Below are 18848 nucleotides of genomic sequence, written 5' to 3'. Positions count from 1 at the left end.
GCCAAAACTTGTAGTCGACTTGGGGCTTGACAAAATTCTTCCTCCCCGGTTCAGTCTTTCTCATGATGGTCATTATTAATCCTTCAGTAATATCTTCCTGTAATGCTCCTCAGAGGCTGGACATCACATTGGTTTCTCAAAGGCTGTGCCCATGTATCGAAGTCTTTGGCAGATTTTGGCAAGCTAACAAGGCTCTGATTATATAGGCCCAGGATTCACAGTTGGAAGGGCTCATTTAAGTCCAGCTGTCTTACTTGGCAGAGGAGGAAGGCTAGACTCATGGTGGTTAAATGACTGGACTAGACTCACATAGGTCAGCCCAGTAAAGTGTGGAGAGGGTCATGGCAACAAGACAGGCCATGAAATGATGAATTGTGTGTGCATGTGTGTGTGTGTGTTATGGAGTGGGAGTGGGAGGGTTCAGTGAGACACAGCTGTCTTACTTGACAACTGCCTCAATATTGAAAGATGATGACTGTGTGGTGGTGATGATGATGGTGAGAAGGAAGTAAAAGTCTTCTCTTGACAATGTGGCATGTTGTACCTATTCCTTTGCTCGAGCTCTCCTATGAGACCTCATCATTGTCCAGAGATGTCCTTGAGTTCTCGTGGAAGAACTGTCCTTTATGATTAATTGGAACAACTCACACTTTGGTAACAATCTATGGCTCACAAAATTTCCTTACTGTGACTGTCAAATTGGCAGAGAGTTAAAAAAAATCAATTGGAAAGTGTGGAAGGTGGCCTCCTGCTCAGAGATACCAACTCCAGCTGGATTTAAACCCAAGGGAAAAGAATGACTTACTGCTTATTACTGTATTGGGACATCAATAAGATAGTAGGTTTCTTTTTGGGGTGGGTCTATGGGGTGTTCAGAGAGAAGTAGCATCTCTTGTGTGAGGGCCTGCTCACCCCTTTTTGGTGTCCATCTGGCATTTAACTCATCCGTGGCTCCAAGAAGCTGTAGTATGCACAACAGCCATACCCCAGGCTAAACCAGAGTAAGGGTAAGTGACAGACCTCAAGCTTGTTGGTGAATTAGGAAATGTCTGCCCCGAGAACATAGACTTTCCTCAGTAGGATGGGTGGATGAGAACAACTTGTTCTAATAGCCATGAAAGCAACTTGAAACAGGTGCGGTGGAACACTTAGAGCTTGGTTAGTCATGGAAAACACCAAGGTCATCCACTGCATCCTGGACCATTGCCAGTAATCCTGACTTTTGTTCTGCCACTGGACTTCGATGACTCTGAAAGAAAGAGTGATGCTAACGACTTTGTACAACTCTGTCTCACTGAAATCCAATTCACGGGGAAGTCAGGACATCACCACGTAATGTCATCTTCGGACAATAACAGCAATATTTCTTTCGCTTGCCTCCCTCTCCCCTCCTTCCCCCGCTGTTATAAAGTGTGAAATAGCGCCCACTAATCAGAGCAGCCAGTCATTCTGGGTGGTTGGAGCTCAGAGCAATGAAGATTGTTATCACCTTTTGGTAAGATTCCATTATAAAGACCCTGACATTAGTACAGATTTGGTTCTTCTCTGGATGCTAGAATTGTACATCGTGTGGTAGGAATAATATCTTAATCCTTGCTCTTATGCCAGTTAAGCTATTAAAAGGTATTGAAGAGTTGGTTGGCTCAGGGGATGAAAGGCTCAGGCTCTTGACATAATTTTCTTGTCATCTGAATATGGAGGGGGGCACAGCACGCAAGTGCTCTCTCTGATGTGTGGTTGATGGAGCATGAGGGGCAGTGCAGGCAAGCTTCACACAGCTGAATTAATTTAAGGTGTTCTCCATGGCCATCTTTGTGGAATATCCTTCTGCTGTTATGGCTAAGTAAATCCTACGACCTCTAGGCATGTTGCTTCCCTCCAAGAAAATGTAAATTCATTGAGGGCAAGAAGGACTTGGACCCTTAGTGCCTAGGCCAGTGCCTGCCACACATTAGGTACGTGTTGATTGATTGAAGGAATTGGGCAAGATTACATCTAAGGCTTCTTGCAGTGGGAACAGTCCATGTTTTTAGTCATCTACCGAGTCTTATGATCTTAGTCCCCTAATAGCTCTCATATTCTTTATTTTGAGGTCCCTTCCATGGAGGGAAAGGAAGGGGAGAGAGGTGTTTGTTCTAAAGTCTCTTACAGCTTTGACATTCAGTTTTTTGTCCTTTATGCTTCTTTATGCTCTAGCATTCCATGCTCTTTAACATTCTAGTTCTATTTTTGTTGAATTTAAGTAGATGATACTGAACTATGTGATCACCCTGAGTGTGGTCTCTAATTCGTGGAACTGCTAGAAATGACCTATACTTCTTAGTAGGCACGTCTACATTTGCCAGACCCAAATTTCTTTATCCTCCGATACACGAAGGAACCCTCTCAGTTCAGTCAGTGGCTGGAGGTGGGGAGAGGAAGAGAAAATGTGTGAGAGACTTCAGTGTCATCCCTGGCAAATTTCCTGGTCAGCACCGGATTCGGCCGAGCTCCTCGTCTTCCCTACCTGTGGGTTTTATTTCCATTGCAAGGCCTGTGAGCTGAATTCCTAACACTGGCAACCTTCTCACCAGCGAGGGTGTTTCAGAGACAAGTCTAGTTTCTAACTGGAGGGGAGAAATGAAAGGCTGGATTGAAATCCTTGCTCACTGATAGGTTTCAGCTGACCTCATTAACAACTATGCTCTGGTCCCTGGAGATAAAAGACTTTCACAATTCTTGAGCAATAAGGAACATGGAAGTTCAGAATCAGGGTAGAAGGTGTGGATGCTAAATCACTCGGCAAGATTAGGGTGATAGCCTCATAAGCCATAAAGGCGGTACAAAGAAAACAAAAGAGAATCATGTGGAAACCTGACTGAGCTCGAAGGGACTCAGAGCACACATGGACACTGGGGACATTGGCCTTTAGCAGAGGACTGTTGCAAGACAGTGAAAAAGAAGTTGGCTAGAGGCAGCAAGGTTTCGCAGAGAACTGGGTCTGGAGTCAGGAAGATCTGTGTTCAAATCCAACATCAGATACTGGGTAAATCACTTCATTTCTGTCTGCCTCACTTTACTCATCTGTAGAATGGGGATCAAGAAGCACCTACCTCACCAAGGTTATTGTGAGAATAAGATGTTAAGTGCTTTGCAAATGATAGCCATGATGAAAAGAAGCCAGGAGAGGATCATGTAAGGGTCTGCAGTGTCCCCTAGGTTTTTTGTCACCTTGTCACCTCATGAATCAAATGTGAGCAGCCCTTAAGGTATGGGAGGGCAGTAGAAATTGCACTGGAGACCCGGGAGGCCTGGATCTGTTGCTAACTTCCTATGTCCCACTAGGCAAGTTATTTCTCTTCTCTTGATCTCACTTTCTTATATATGAGGAAACTGAAGCTGAAAGAGTACAGTGACTTGCCTAAAGTCACGCTGATAGTAAGTGACAGAGGCAACATTTGAACCCAGCTCCTCCAGCTTCAAAACAAGTCAGGATAGAATGAGTGGGTTCAGATAGATGATCTCTAAAGTCCTTTCCAGTCTTGACATTCTATGTTAGATGCTGTGAGTGCTGTCGAAGGCCTAATCTTGTGTGCTCTGAGGTACCTTTTAGGTCTGGTGATCTACATTCTGTGTTCAAAGTGCCCTTCCAGCTTTAATAATCTATTTAGACATCGCATGAGTATGCGTCTAGAAATAGGGAATACATGAAGAGTTAGATAAACAGGTCACATGCCTGGCACAGAGGCATAATATGATAGAGATAAAGAATTTCAACACTCCAGGCCTCCTCTCCCCCTCTTCCTCTTCCCCTTCCTCCTCTCTTTCCTCCTCCTCCTTTTCCTCTTCCTCCTCTTCCTTCCTCTCTCCTCTCCCCTCTTCCCTCTTTCCTCTCCCCTCTTCCCTCTCTCCTTCCCTTCTCCCCTCTCCCTCCACCCCCCCAAAAAAACAGAACAGCTGTTAACTTCTTGACTAGCCTTAATGGTAATTTAATCCTTCAAAAAGTGAAGGGATAAATACAGTGAAATTCACCTCTGGATCTATTTCTCACTAACAGAGAGGAATTGGTTGCTGGAGTCGAAATGAGGGTAACCTTGTGGGTTACCAAGAAATGATATGGGGCAGATCTTAACTTCCCACTTCAGACCATGCAGAAGTATTCTTTTTCCTTCTTGTGTGGCGATCGAAAATCCTTTAATTGACTGATGTGTTGGTACTGAGCAAACATAAAAAAGGCTCAAATGAATGGAACAGCTCTTTCTTTGGCAGTTTTCAAGTGAAGAAGAAGAAGAAATACCCTAAACCCCAAATGTAGGACAGTTAGCATCCACAGATGTGTCAGAGGCCTAATACCTGGTATTTGCTGCCCTCACTATCCATCAAGATGCCATGTAACCATGAACACATGGAACCTCCTTTTCTGACTCTATTGCATGTATTCTTCCCTTATTTGAAGTGAATGACTATCAAAAATGTGAGCTCCAAAAGGCCAGAAGAATCATCAGAGGTCCTGCAATTGGAGTCCATAGCCAAGTCTGATGGTAGTGGAGCAGCCAAGCATGGTGAGGACCCTGCCCTGAGGAATGAGTGTGAAAAGCCTTCTTGATCCAACTCTGTAGTGAATTGATCTGACAGCCAAGACATGTTCTAATAGCAAGGAAGTGACTTACTATTGGATATATCCCCCCCAGAAGGGAACTTGGTGAAGGGAATGATGGTAGTTGCCACTTTAATTCCACTCCACCTAAGGATCAAATACTTGTGAAGAAGAGAGAGTGTTCAGAAGTCTGTTCTTGCCATTTAGTTCTTATTATACTTTTTCAATAACTATCCCTCTGTAAAAACTAATGAATATTAATTGGTTAATTGATTTTCTGGAAATATCACTTGATCAAAATGATATTGAACTAGTAATAATTAGTGATCAGTATTGGGGAAAACACATTGGATGGGGCTCGTGAATTATAATATTAGATAAAAACACTCCTTAACCTCTTGGGAATACCCCTAGAACCCTGAGAGGAAGTATAGTAGCCTCATTCTTGGGATTTGACTTGCCAGTAGAGTGTAGATTACAAGCGTGAGTCCAGATTACACCTCCAAAGGAAAGAGATCTTTATAAAAAAAAGAGAGAGAGAATTGGCATAGTGACACAGTATGAACTAGTACAAGTCAGCTTTCTTGTATAATTATTCTATCAAAGAGTGAGGAGAAATGAAATACACACCCAGCATTAGGTTGGGGCACAGAACAGGGTGAGCCTGTAGTTCAGTCACTCTGACTAGGTGGAATCTTCCATAGTACTCACAGGGGTGAGATCCAGAAGCCTGAAACTGTACCCAATCCTCAAATTAGAGTCAGAAGCCTACAAAGCTCACACCAGGAAGTAGTGATCAGACGGTATTCTAGATCAGGTTATTTAGGACACTAAAATTTTGCAGCTCCCTGGCCTGAATTTCCCCTGAGGTCTTTGAAGAACAAAGTACTCAATACCCAGAAAAGCCAGTTACAGGACCCCATATAATATAAATCAGGATCAAATAAGTCCCATGCCATTCCTTCCAGAATGAACCTGGTCCTAACAATAAGTCTCAGTTCAGGAAATAACACTGAAAAAGTCATAAACAAAAGAAAAAAATCCGATTATAAAGAAAGATCATGGATGTCCAAAACAGAAACCCAGAAAAGAATAACTTTAAAACATCTACAAATAAAGTGTCAAACAATATCACAGTTTGGCTATAAGATTAACTAGAATTCCTGGAAGAAATGAAGAAAGAGATTAGAAAGTGATATAAATGAAATGAGAACTCTAGGAGAAAAAGTAGTCACCTCCTAAAAGAAATTTCCAAATTGAAACTCTCAGGAGCATCACAGCAAAAATCTAGCACTTCCAGGTCAATGAAAAAATACTTTGAGAAGCCAGAAAAGAAAGAATTCAAGTAACAAAGAACTACAGTCAAAATCACACAAGACTTGACAGCTATCATTCCAAACAGGAGAAGAGCTTGGAATACAATAGTCCAAAAAGCAAAAGAAAAAGGTTAAACAACCAAAAATAGTTTACCTCAGAAAGCCAAATTTAATTCTACAAAGGGAAAATGAATCTTAAATGATAATTGAGGACTTCAAAGAATTTGTGATGAAAAGACCAGGGCCGAGTAGAAGATTTCAAATGCAAACACAAGACTCCAGAGAAACATAAAAAAGTGAAGGCATTTGAGCAAAATGGTCATGGAGGATATTCAGACAGAAGGCCTGAGAATGGTTGTAATAATAAGTTTAGATTATCTTAAGAAAAGAAAGAGAAGAGAAAAAGAATTTACTATGGAAGAAAGGGGAAGAAGGGGTAGAACTTATTATCTCATATAATTGGAGTATACAAGAAAACTATACATAATCCCCCTATGGAAACTGAGCAGAGGAGAGAGAGGACTTCTCTTGAAACTCACTTTTATCTGAAGCAGACAAATGAAAGTAGAACATACATACACATATGTGTACATATATAAAAAAACTTGATGTAGAAATATATTCAACTCAGGGAGACAGGAGGGAATTGGGAAAAGGCAAAAGAAGAAATAAGAGGAAAAGTAAATTCAAAGAAGAATTGGTCATAAACAAAACAAATTCCAACCTTGGAAGGTATATTATGAAGTGGTTTTAAATAAAAGACAAAATAAAAATGGTTAATAGGAAGTTGGTATCCAATATAAATAAGGAGACAGTAAGAAATTGTCTAACCGCCTTTGATGAATTCAAGTCATTTGGTCCAGATAAACTACATACATTCTTGGATATTATGAGAGCTGGCAAATGTGATTACTGAGCTATTGTCAGTGATATTTGAAAGATTCTGGAATAAGAGAGAAATATAGCAGAGCTAAAGAAGGGTAAATATTATCTCAGTTTTCCAAAAAAGGCTAGAGAATAAATTTGGCAAACTCTAGACCAATGAGGTTGACTGATTTCTGGCAAAATAATAGCACATATTCTTAAAGCAATGTTTAGTGAACATCTCAAAAAGAAAATGATGATCACAACAGGACATGCCAGCCAGATTGGCCTTAGTCCCTTTTCTGACAGGGTTATTAAATTGGTGGGTCAGGGGAATGCCATTAGTTTCATTTTTCCAGATTTTTAAAAAGCAACAAGAAAAACTATCTCATGCTATACTTGTGAAAAAGATAGAGGATTATGAGATAGATAATAATAAAATTAGGTGGATTCACAAACTTGATTGAGTAAAAGGACTCAAGAGGTCTATATGTGAACTTGGAAAGAGAGATCTGCGGTAGAGTGCCCCAGTAATCTGTGCTTGGCTGTTTGACATCTTTTCAGTGACCTAGATCAAGGTTTAGATGGCATAGTCAGGAAACCTACAGATGACACAAAACCCAGAGGGGCTGCTGACACAAACAACAGAATCAGGATCCCCAAAGATGTTGGCAGGCTGGAACGCTGGGCCAAATCCAGTAAGGTTACCTTAAATAGGGAGTGTAAAATCTTACGTTTGGATAGGGAAAAAAGGTTCCAAGTACAAGATGGACAAGGCATAACTAGAAAGTAATTTGTCTGCAAATGATCTGGAGGTTTTAGTGGACTACAAGCTCAATATGAGCCAACAGTGTGATATAGCAGCCCAAAATGCAAATGTGATCTTTGGTTACATTCAGAGAAACTGAGCTTCTAGAAGTATACAATTTATAGCTCAACTGATCTCTCCTAATGATCTCTATTACTGGAACAATGTATCCTCAGTTCTGGGTGCCATACTGATAACTGAGAGAGAATTCGTGGGATGACAACAAGGATATTGTAGTTGAATTTATACAGGTTAGACTACATGACTGCTGAAGTCTCTTCCAATTTTGAAATTGTATGGATTTTTTATTCTGTATTCTACATTCTAAGTTTCCTTCCAGCTCTAACATACCGTGTCAGGATTTTTGTGTTTCAAGTTCCAGTTAACAAGATAATATTTGTAAAGCACTTGGAAAACTTTAAAGGGTTATCTAAATAGCCACTGTTATTATAAGATGCAGCAAATATATTGGGTGGGGACCTGGTCTCAGGGAAGGGAAGTCTTCTATGTGTAGTGCAACTGGGGCCTCCCTAGCGCTTTCCTAAGGGAGACATCTCCCCTCTCGAGGGTCTTTGATACCCCTGCTGGGTTGGAGCTATGTTTTTCTAATATTATTAGATTGGGATATTATATTGATATGCCATTCCCCCCCACACACTTGATTAAGCACCACTGATTGGTACCTCTGCTCCATTTAACATCAGTTAATTTTGTCAAGCAGATATTTACTTCTCAGATGTAGCACAAACGGAAGCACAAACATTTTCTCCAGTGTTGTTGTCGACTCATTTTCAGTTGTGGCTGACTCTTTGTGACTCCATTTCATCATTTCCTTCTCCCGACACTTTGTACAGATGAGGAAACTGAGGCAAACAGGACTAAGTGACTTTCCTAGGGCCATACAGCTAGTATGTGTCTGAGGCTAGATTTAAACTCAGGAAGAAGAATTTTTCCAGTTCCAGGCCTACCACCCTATCCATTGCACCACCTTGCTGTTTCACAAAACCAGAGATCCCCATTGCTATTATTACTTATAAAAGGCCTTTCCAACTTCAACATCCCAATGTCTGTTTTAAGATCCCTTCCAGTTCTGACATTTCATTTTATGTCCTAAAGGCCTTGCAAACACCAGCATTTATGTTCTTTGTTCAAAGGTCCCTCCAGCCCTGTCATTCTCTTTTCTAATGTCCCTCCCATTTCTGATTCACTGTTCTCAGGTCTCTTTTCTCAGGGTCCTGCCAGTCTGTGTTCTGAGGTCCCTCCCAGCTCTGCCATTCTTGTTCTCCAGGCCCTCCCAGCCCTGATTCACTGATCTCAGATCTCTCCAGTTCTGAAATTCTCTTTCCTAAGGAATCTACATACTCTGACATTCTTTGTCCTGAGGTCCCTCCCAGCTCTACCACTGCATTCTATGTTTTTCTTTTCCATTGCTACTGTTTTTCATTCTATGATTTCTTCCACCACCATCCTTCTAATGACCCGCTTGAAGGACAGATATTCTTGAGTTGCTTCATTGGAGGTTAGGGATGGTTTGTGCTAAACCATCCCCACTCTCTCAGCAAATCCCCCTTTAGATAAATAGCAAATTGGCCAGCCATCTGGCCAGGGCTAGGAGGTACAGCCTGGGGCTGGAAAATAGAGATGTGCTCCATTTTGAAATCAGGACTCTGCAGGAATGTAATGTGATAAGCACCTCCAAGGCCTGGCGGGATATCAACTTTGAGAAGGGAGCCCAGGGTCTTAGGGTGGTCCCAGGGAATCTAACCAGGAGTAATGAGATGAAAATGTAGCAGAGGAAATTTTGGGCTCAGAAGCAGGAAAAATCCAGTGCAAAGCTCCATTAAACTATAAAAAAGTCTCTCCCTGGGGAAGCAGTAGAAGCCCCATGGCTTGAGTCATTTCAAATTGGCCCAGACCAAAGCAAAGCAGAATCGACTTTGGGGAGCAATCCTGAACTGGCTGGGAAATGGACTGGATGAGCTAATAGGGCCTTTTGATCTGTCATGTCTCTGAGCTTGGGATGGATGGAAAGGTCTCCTGGCATGCACATCTGCCTGGATTCAGATCCAGCTGGGTATGATAAGGAACAAATAAACACTAAAGCGAGAGAGACAAAGGAAAGTGAAGGAGAGAAAGAAACTAGAGGACCAAAGAGAGTGACAAAGAGGAACATAGAGAAGGGTTTGAAAAAAAGAGGGAGGAGAGAATCATAGAAAATTAGAGCTGGAAAGGACCTTGAAACATAAAATGTTAGAGGTGGAAGGGACCTGAGAGCCCATCTAGTCCTATACCTGATCATGGATCAAAAGAGGAAACTGAGGTTCAGAGAAGGTAAAGGACTTGCCCAGAAGACGGGGGAAATAGTCCAAGGATAAATGAGTGACCTGAGAAGACAGACACAAACTGACAGATGAGAAAGGGTGGAGTTTGACACAGCATCCTGTCATGGTGGCACCCAATAAGAGATGCTACTGTTCTCTAATTGATAACCCCGTCATGTCCTGAGGACCTGAGCCACCACTCCCCAGAAATCGGTTCCTAGGAGATGATAAATAAACAAGGCCAGAGCCACAGTTAGAGACAATGGGGGGGGGGGGGTAAAAGGAACATCTTTTTTTTCTTCTTCTTTTCTTCAAGTAGTAAACAATACTGGTTTCTCAGCAACAGCTGTGAGGTGTGGGAGGAGAAGAACAGTGGTCCACGCCAGCCTCCGAGTTCATCCTGGGGATCTGGTTCCCCAGCTCCTCACAGTGCTCCTCTAGCCAGCCCATTTGCAGGCTCGAAACCCCAGTCATGCCAAAGAATGGATATGGGGATTCCATTCCTCTCTGTGCTGGGTTCAGGCCCTTACCCTAACTAACAGGGGTAGCACTTAAACCTTCTTACAAAGCGCTTGATGCCTTCTTGGGCTTTGTGCACTTCCACCCCACCAAAGGGTAATGATCCTCCAGCCCACCCTCACTACATTCAGCAAATATTTATTAATTACTTATATGGAGAGTCAGTCAGCACACATTTATTACTGTGTACCAGGTACTATGCTAAGGCTGGGGATGCAGAGAAAGGCAAAAAAAAATTAGTATATGGCAGAGCCAGTAGCAGAGTCTCACAGTCGGGTTCTTCCTCCCCTCCCCACCCCCCGCATAGAGTCGCCCTGTAAACTGTCACCTCCGTGGGGAAGCACTGGCACAGAGCTGGGTGACCCTGGGCCAGTCACTGGATGTGGCCGACTCGGTTTATTCACCTGCTCGTCTCAGATCCCTCCCTGGATTGTCGCCCTTTGGAAATCTTAGCAGTGGGCACACTTATTCTTAGGCTATGGGCAAAGGGTTCTGAGCCAGCCTGAGCCGCTCGAGCCTTGGCCTTGGCTGGGGGAAGGCCTACTGACCGTGGCAGTCTCCTGGAGCCTCCTAGCTTTAGTCACTCATCTGCTTCACTTCTTTAGGGAGCCAAGTGGCAGAAAGCTCCGTTGAGCCCCACTTCCCACCCGAGGAGAAGGAACACTGGTTCTGGGGACAGAGGGCCTGGGTTCAAATCCAAGCTCTGAGGCTCACTACCTGGGGGACTTCACACCAGTGGCTTCCCTTCCCTGAGTGTCAGTTTCCTCCTCTGCAAAAGGAGAGGGAGGGAGGTTGTGCCAGGTGACCTCTGAGGCCCCAACCAGCTGGGGCCAGCTCTCTGTTGGAACAAGGGTCCCGGGGTTTAATGGCTGTATTCCTCCAGAGAGGGATACCTATCCCTTCCCTGTGGACATGGAAAGGGACACAGGAAGGAGGCCCTTTCACATGAAAAGGGAAGCACTGAACACCTTAGTCAGTCACTGCAGTGAGCTGGGTCCAAAAAGGCGGACAGCTTGTCTCTGTCTTCAGGTAGCTCACCTTCTGCCAATGGGGGGAGATGCCAAAGCAGGTACAACTGTGAATACTGAAGATGTGCCTCATATGGAAGGGCAGCAATCTCAGAGGGAAGGGACCAGCAGGGATGGAGGGTCTGGGAAAGGCTTCCTGCACAAACTCAGATTTGACCTGGACAGAACAGTACTGGGCCCAGGGTAAATACCAAGTTTGGATAAGACTTGGTCCTTGATAGGAAGGCTTCTCCAGCATTGTCATCCTCACTTTGTAATCTCCAGTCTCTCCTTGTCCATTGGCTGCTTCTCTGTTGCCTATAAACACTTATCATGTCTCCTCCATCCTTAAATCCCTTAAGCCACCATCCCTACTAGTAATCATTCTTCCCTTTTTAGCTAAACACCTTGAGAAACATTTCTATTTACTATCTACATATGTTTTTCCCTCTCTCTTCCAAACCCTCTACAGTATGGCTTCTAACATCATTATCCAATTGAAACTTCTCCCCATCAGTCACCAACAATCTCTTAAAATGACCAAATCTAGTGGCTTTTTCTCAGTCCCCATCCTTCTTGATCTTTGAGCAGTCTCAGATTGTACCAATCTCTCTTCTTCTAGGATATTTTCTCCATTCTAAGTTTTCACAACACTAATCTCTTATGCTTCTCCCCATTTCTCTAGTGACTCCCGCTTCTTCTCTAACTACTCTTTCTAAATGTCCTTTGCCAGATCTTCCTTCAGGACATACCCACTAACTGTGACTATCCCCCAGGTATCTATCTTGGATCTTTTTCTCTTGTCCCACTATACTACCTTGCCTGATGATGTCATCAGCTCCCCTGGGTTCAATGATAACCTTTACAGATGATTCCCAAATCTAGGTATCCTGAGCAGACTTTCTTCTGATGTCCCATCTCTTATTACCAACAACCTTTTGTACATCTTAAACTGGATGTCCTGTAGATACCTCAAGCTAGTTCAAAACTATATCTTTTCCCTCATGGCTTCATTATTTCCAAATGTCCCTATTACTATTTATTTTTTTAAATAACTTTTTATTGACAGAACTCATGCCAGGATAATTTTTTACAACATTATCCCTTGCATTCACTTCTGTTCCGATTTTTCCCCTCCCTCCCTCCACCCCCTCCCCCAGATGGCAAGCAATCCTTTACACGTTGAATAGGTTACAGTATATCCTGGATACACCCTATTACTATTTAAGTCTCAAACATTCCTTGTACATAATCAAACTATTGCCAAATCTTATTATTTCTACCTTTATAACATCTCTTGTACATGTAGAAATCAGACCAGATCACTCCTCTACTTCATAAACTCGAATGGCTCCCTATTATCCACATGACCAAAAATATAAAATCCTCTGTTTAGCATTAAAAACCCTTTACAACATGGTCCCGTTCTACCTTTCCAGGCTGTTACACTTCCTCTCCACCACACAGTATGTTACAGCTATACTGGCCTATTTGCTCTTTCTCATGCAGGACACTCAGTTTACATCTTACTACTCAATGCCTTTTCATTGGTTGCCCCATGTGCCTGGAATTCTCTCTCCTCACCTTTTACCTTCTGGTTTTCTGGCTTTCTTCAAAACTCAACTAAATGGATGCCCATCAGGTGGGGAAGGGCTGAATAAATCATGATATGTGAAAGAAAATGGAATACTATTGTGCTGTAAGAAATGATGAGCAGCCTGATTTCAGAAAAATCAGAAAGACTTCAGTGAACTGTGAGTGAAGTGAGTAGAACCCAGAGAACACTGTACACGGCAACAGCAAGATTATATGATGATCAAGTCTTATGGACTTGGCTCTTCTCAGCAATGTGGAGGTTAAAAGCAATTCCATAGCCTTGAAATGGAAAATGCCATCTGCGTCCAGAAAGGGAACCATGGAGATTGAATGTAGATTGATGCATAATATTTTCACCTTTTTTTGTTTGTTTATTTGCTTTTTTGCTCTTGGTTATCTTTCCCTTTTGGTCTGATCTTTCTTGTACAAAATGACAAATATGGAAATATGTTTAAAAGGACTGTACATGTCTAACCTAAAAAACTAGACAACTCAAGCAATTCTCCATGAACAGGCAGCTTTCAAAGAAATCCAAGCTATTAACAACCATATGAAAAAAAATGCTCCAAATCTCCATAAGATTGGAAGAAATAACAAGGAAATGACAAGCATTTGAGGGGCCCCAAGAAACAAGCACATTAACATACCATTTCTTGGTGAAGCTGTGAATTGGTCCAGCTATTCTGGAAAGCAGTTTGGAATGATGACTCCAAAGTTATTAAACTGTGCATACTCTCTGACCCAACTATACCAGTACTAAATCTATGCCCTAAAGAGATCAAAGAAAGATGAGAAGGATCCAGCTGCTCTTTTTTGTGATAGCAAAAATCTGGAAATTAAAGAGGTGCCCACTGACTTGGCAGTAGCTAAATAGATTATGGTATGTGAATGTAATGATATGTTCCTGGGCCAAAAGAAATTACAAAATGGGCATTTTTGGAGAAAACTATAAAATGATGTGGCACGAAGCGAACAAAAACTAGGAGAACAATTTAGACAATGAGAAAAATTGGGGGCCAATATTCCCAAGAACAACTTGGGACGACTTTAGAGCTGTGATAAATGCGATGTTAAAACCTGAGACAAAAGGCCTGAAGATGAAACATATTGCTCATCTCCTCCTAAAGAGGTGATAGGTTTCAGATGCAGAGAGAGACATATATTTTGGGACATGGCCAATGGGAAAATCTGCTTTGAAGATGCATGTTTAAAATGGGGTTTTTCTTTCTTTTTTTTTTAACACTTGAATGTAAGGGGAAGAGAATAAATACTTGTAAATAAAATTAAGCAGTAAATCTCCAAAAAAAAGTGATTCAGAAACAGAAAAAACACAGCTTAAATCTGAATTTGTGCAGGAAGCCTTTCCCAGACCCTCCATCCCTGCTGGTCCCTTCCCTCTGAGATTGCTGCCCTTCCATATGAGGCACATCTTCAGTATTCACAGTTGTACCTGCTTTGGCATCTCCCCCCATTGGCAGAAGGTGAGCTACCTGAAGACAGAGACAAGCTGTCCGCCTTTTTGGACCCAGCTCACTGCAGTGACTGACTAAGGTGTTCAGTGCTTCCCTTTTCATGTGAAAGGGCCTCCTTCCTGTGTCCCTTTCCATGTCCACAGGGAAGGGATAGGTATCCCTCTCTGGAGGAATACAGCCATTAAACCCCGGGACCCTTGTTCCAACAGAGAGCTGGCCCCAGCTGGTTGGGGCCTCAGAGGTCACCTGGCACAACCTCCCTCCCTCTCCTTTTGCAGAGGAGGAAACTGACACTCAGGGAAGGGAAGCCACTGGTGTGAAGTCCCCCAGGTAGTGAGCCTCAGAGCTTGGATTTGAACCCAGGCCCTCCGTCCCCAGAACCAGTGTTCCTTCTCCTCGGGTGGGAAGTGGGGCTCAACGGAGCTTTCTGCCACTTGGCTCCCTAAAGAAGTGAAGCAGATGAGTGACTAAAGCTAGGAGGCTCCAGGAGACTGCCACGGTCAGTAGGCCTTCCCCCAGCCAAGGCCAAGGCTCGAGCGGCTCGGGCTGGCTCAGAACCCTTTGCCCATAGCCTAAGAATAAGTGTGCCCACTGCTAAGATTTCCAAAGGGCGACAATCCAGGGAGGGAGCTGAGACGAGCAGGTGAATAAACCGAGTCGGCCACATCCAGTGACTGGCCCAGGGTCACCCAGCTCTATGCCAGTGCTTCCCCACGGAGGTGACAGTTTACAGAGCAACTCTATGCGGGGGGAAAGAACCCGACTGTGAGACTCTGCTACTGGCTCTGCCACGTTCACATGCCCTTCCATGAACTCAGACCTTTCACTAGTGATTTGGCTCTAAGGTCCCTTCAAGATCTAACTTTGAAGGATCTTGTGTTTCTGTTATAATATATGCAACCTCTGAAACAATCCAAAATGTGACCTGAATGGCGTGTAAGTCCAAAGGAATTGGATTATAGACATAGAGTTCTGAAGCCATCTGCCCAGAGGTCTTTGACCACGGCCAACCTCTGAAATAAACAGAGGCTCCTGAAGGTTCTCTTACTGCAAATATTCTCCCCACTAGCTTAATATTAATGGATTGTTCCACTGCTTCCCTAGTCCTTTAAAATTTACAAAGTCTCCAGAATAAGTCTATGAGGTTGGAAGAATAAACACAATTATACCCATTGTACAGGTGAGCAACCTGAGGCTTAGAGAGGTTTGTGATTTCCCCAAGATGATACAGCTGGTTTGCAAGTAGCAGAGGTTTTTTGGAGCCCAAACTCTGGACTTTTCCCACTGCTCTTGATTATCTTCTAGCCTCTCAGTAGGGCCAAAGTCCCTTTTCATCCCTTCTCTCTTTTATTTCACAGTGCTGCCTTTGGCAGAGGTCTCCCAAATCTCATTCATGTTTGCTTTTTATTCCTCTGCTTCCATTTCCTTTTAGCCTCACAGCAGGAAGTCTGGGTGTATTTCCTGCAAAAGGCTGTGGGGAAGAGTTGGGGTGGTAGAGTGGGTAGTAGGATAGAAGAAAGAGAATTCTCGATATATTAGGAAAGAAAATAGCATTTACAGTCACAGCAAGTCAGTGTTGGAATCTTACTTCTACCATCAGTTTTTACTGGGACTTAGAGCAGGCCATTTCACATCTCTGGGCCTCAGTTTCCTCATTTGTAAAGTAGAGATAATAATTTTCTGAAGGCAGCACTGTGGTAGAAAGAAAACTGATTCTGGAGGTAAGAAACCCGGTTTCCAATCCCAGCTCTGCCATTTATTAGCTGTATGGCACCAGACAATCACTTCCCTGTTCGATGCCTCAGTTTTTCTATCTGTAAAATAAGGGAATTAGACTCTGTTGCCTCTAAGATCACTTCCATTTTGTAATCTATGGTTCTAGATGACACATAAGGTTTCTTCTTCCTCTAAAATCCTCTGGCCTAAGTGGTCTCTGGATGGTCAAGGATCTGAAGCAGTCATATGGCTTTCCACAGTCAGCTAAACCCCTGCCGCTTGGGCATTCAGTGTCGGGGCCACAGTTCATTAGATCTTCAACATTACCAGCCATCCTCGCAGAGAATTCTGCTAGTGGCGCTGCACATCTGTCCCTGCCTGCCCCATGAAGTACCGCTTGGAAAATCTAGGCCAAAATTCATGTAGGAAAAAAGACCACTGAGAAAATGAAGCCTGGGTCAGAAACATTATCACCAGAAAACTTAAAAATTTCCAGGGTCAATGCTGCTATGACCCCATGGTCCCATCTCTGCTATCAGACCTTCAGTCCAGAGCAGTGCATGGGTGTCCATGCAATAAGCAAAGCAAGCACTAATGGGAAATGCAGAACTCCACCTACATCATTTCTCTTCTGCACAGGCCTCTGGGATTTCCCCCCTCAGACAAATACCATCTCCCAGGAGCCTCTGGGAAAGCAGGCAGTGAGCCTAAAAGTGATGGAATCTCCTTTCAAATCTGCATGTGCCAGGTTTCCATGGGGCTCCGGGTGTGTGGGGGAGTCAGTTGGAGGAACAAGCAAAGCAGGTGGGGAAGGCCTAAGGAGGACATTAATAGGAATGTGGGGCTGGAGGGAAAACAAATGTTCTGGACAAAGAGAACTTGGAAAGATCTCTCCCCAAACCGAGGGCCTACAAAGCACCCTCCTTGATTGACCCAACCTCCAATGGTCACCCTCTCCCTAAAAGGCCTGGAGTGCTTTGATTCTGAACATAGTTGCCCAGGTAGTACTGAGTCAATTCTATACAGTCTTGTAATTAGTCACTAGTTGGATGAGTGTAGAATGTAAAAAGTGCAATTTCCCTGTCTGTAAAATGAGGGGGTGGGATCAAGTAATGCTGGAAGGTCCCTGTCAGCTCTGACCTTCTCTATTCTCTGGGCCCTCTCAGCTCTGACAATCTGTTCTAGGAGGCAGCATGTTGTGGTAGCAAGAACAATGGATGGTACATTGAAAGATTTGGATTCAAATTATCACTATGCAATCTATTTAATCTCCCTGGGCTACAGCGTACTTCTCTGTAAAAGGAGGGAGTTTTATTAGGTGATTTCAAATAGAACTTCCAGCTCTGAATTCTGTGATTCCTCACCATAAGGTTCTTAGAAAAAAAATGCCCTGCAAATGTGGGCTTTCATCATAATTACCCTTCCCAGGAGGGCTGGCATTTTAAAAAGATGAATAATCTCCAAAGGGAGAGTGATCTGTTGCTAGGGAACATTTCAGGCTTCTGTGGGAGAGAGCTTTGAGGGAAGAAATCTTCCTTGAGTCCTCAAATTATATTACTGGGTGATTGATTATGGAGGGACAAGGTATCCTTGTTGGATTTGGAAGGAGAGGATCTGGGTTCGTGTGTCCCAGCTGAATCATTCAGCAGCTAGTCGCTACAGATTGGTTGAAGGACTTGGTCACACCCTGTGGGCCTTGTATAAATCAGGGAGCTACTTTGAAATCAAGGATTGGAACAGCTAACAGCTAATGGGGGAAGCAAGCAAAATTTTGGAGGGGCTGAGGGAAAACGGATTCATTGATGCAGTGTGGGTACAGCCATTCTGGAAAACGATTTGTAATTCTGAACAAAAGCTACTGTACTGTATACTTTATGCCCCAAAGAGAGCCAAGAAAAGGATGAGGAATGGCTTCGGGGAAGGAGATCGCCTTGTCCTCAGCTTTGGTCGTCTCCCCAACTACCCCCCGACCTTTACACCGGAAGTTCAGTCATTTTTCAGTTACATCTGACTCTTCATGACCCCATTTGGAGTTTTCGTAGTCAAGATTCTGGGGTGTCTGGCCATTTCCTTTTCTAGCTCATTTTACAGATTTAGACAAACACAGTTAAGTGACTTGACCAAGATCCCACAGCTAGTAACTGTCTGAGGCCAGACTTGAACTCGGGAAGTGAGTCTGACTCTAGTCCCGGCACTGTTCACCGCAGTGCCACCTCACTGACTGGAGAGGGGGCTTGTAAATTCAAGAGGGTCTGCAGGACACAGAGGCTAGTGGCAGGACCGCCTCTAAAGGCAGATTCAAAGCTTTGTGACTGGTCCATCAGATAAGCTACCTCTTTGCCACTTGGGCTCTCTAAACGTGAGCCCACTTCCCCTAGACTTGATATGTATAGGTGGAAACATGTATCACAGACTTTGGGGAAATGTATATACTAACTATGCCACCGTAGGAAGTACTCGTGTCTGAAAGCTAATTAAGTCTGACTGCTTTCTATTGACTGATAATCTTGCAGGAAAGCACACTAGTGGGAAGTCATGAGCCAGAGCATTAGAAAAGCACTTCCTACTTCAAACCCTTAGTAGCTGAATTCTGGGGACCCAGCCCACCGGTGCGAGTGACTCCAAAATATGGGCAATACAGTGATCCCATGAT

The sequence above is a fragment of the Antechinus flavipes genome, chromosome X (assembly GCF_016432865.1).
Source record: "Antechinus flavipes isolate AdamAnt ecotype Samford, QLD, Australia chromosome X, AdamAnt_v2, whole genome shotgun sequence".
NCBI lineage: Eukaryota > Metazoa > Chordata > Mammalia > Dasyuromorphia > Dasyuridae > Antechinus > Antechinus flavipes.
This window is presented reverse-complemented; position numbering follows the sequence as displayed.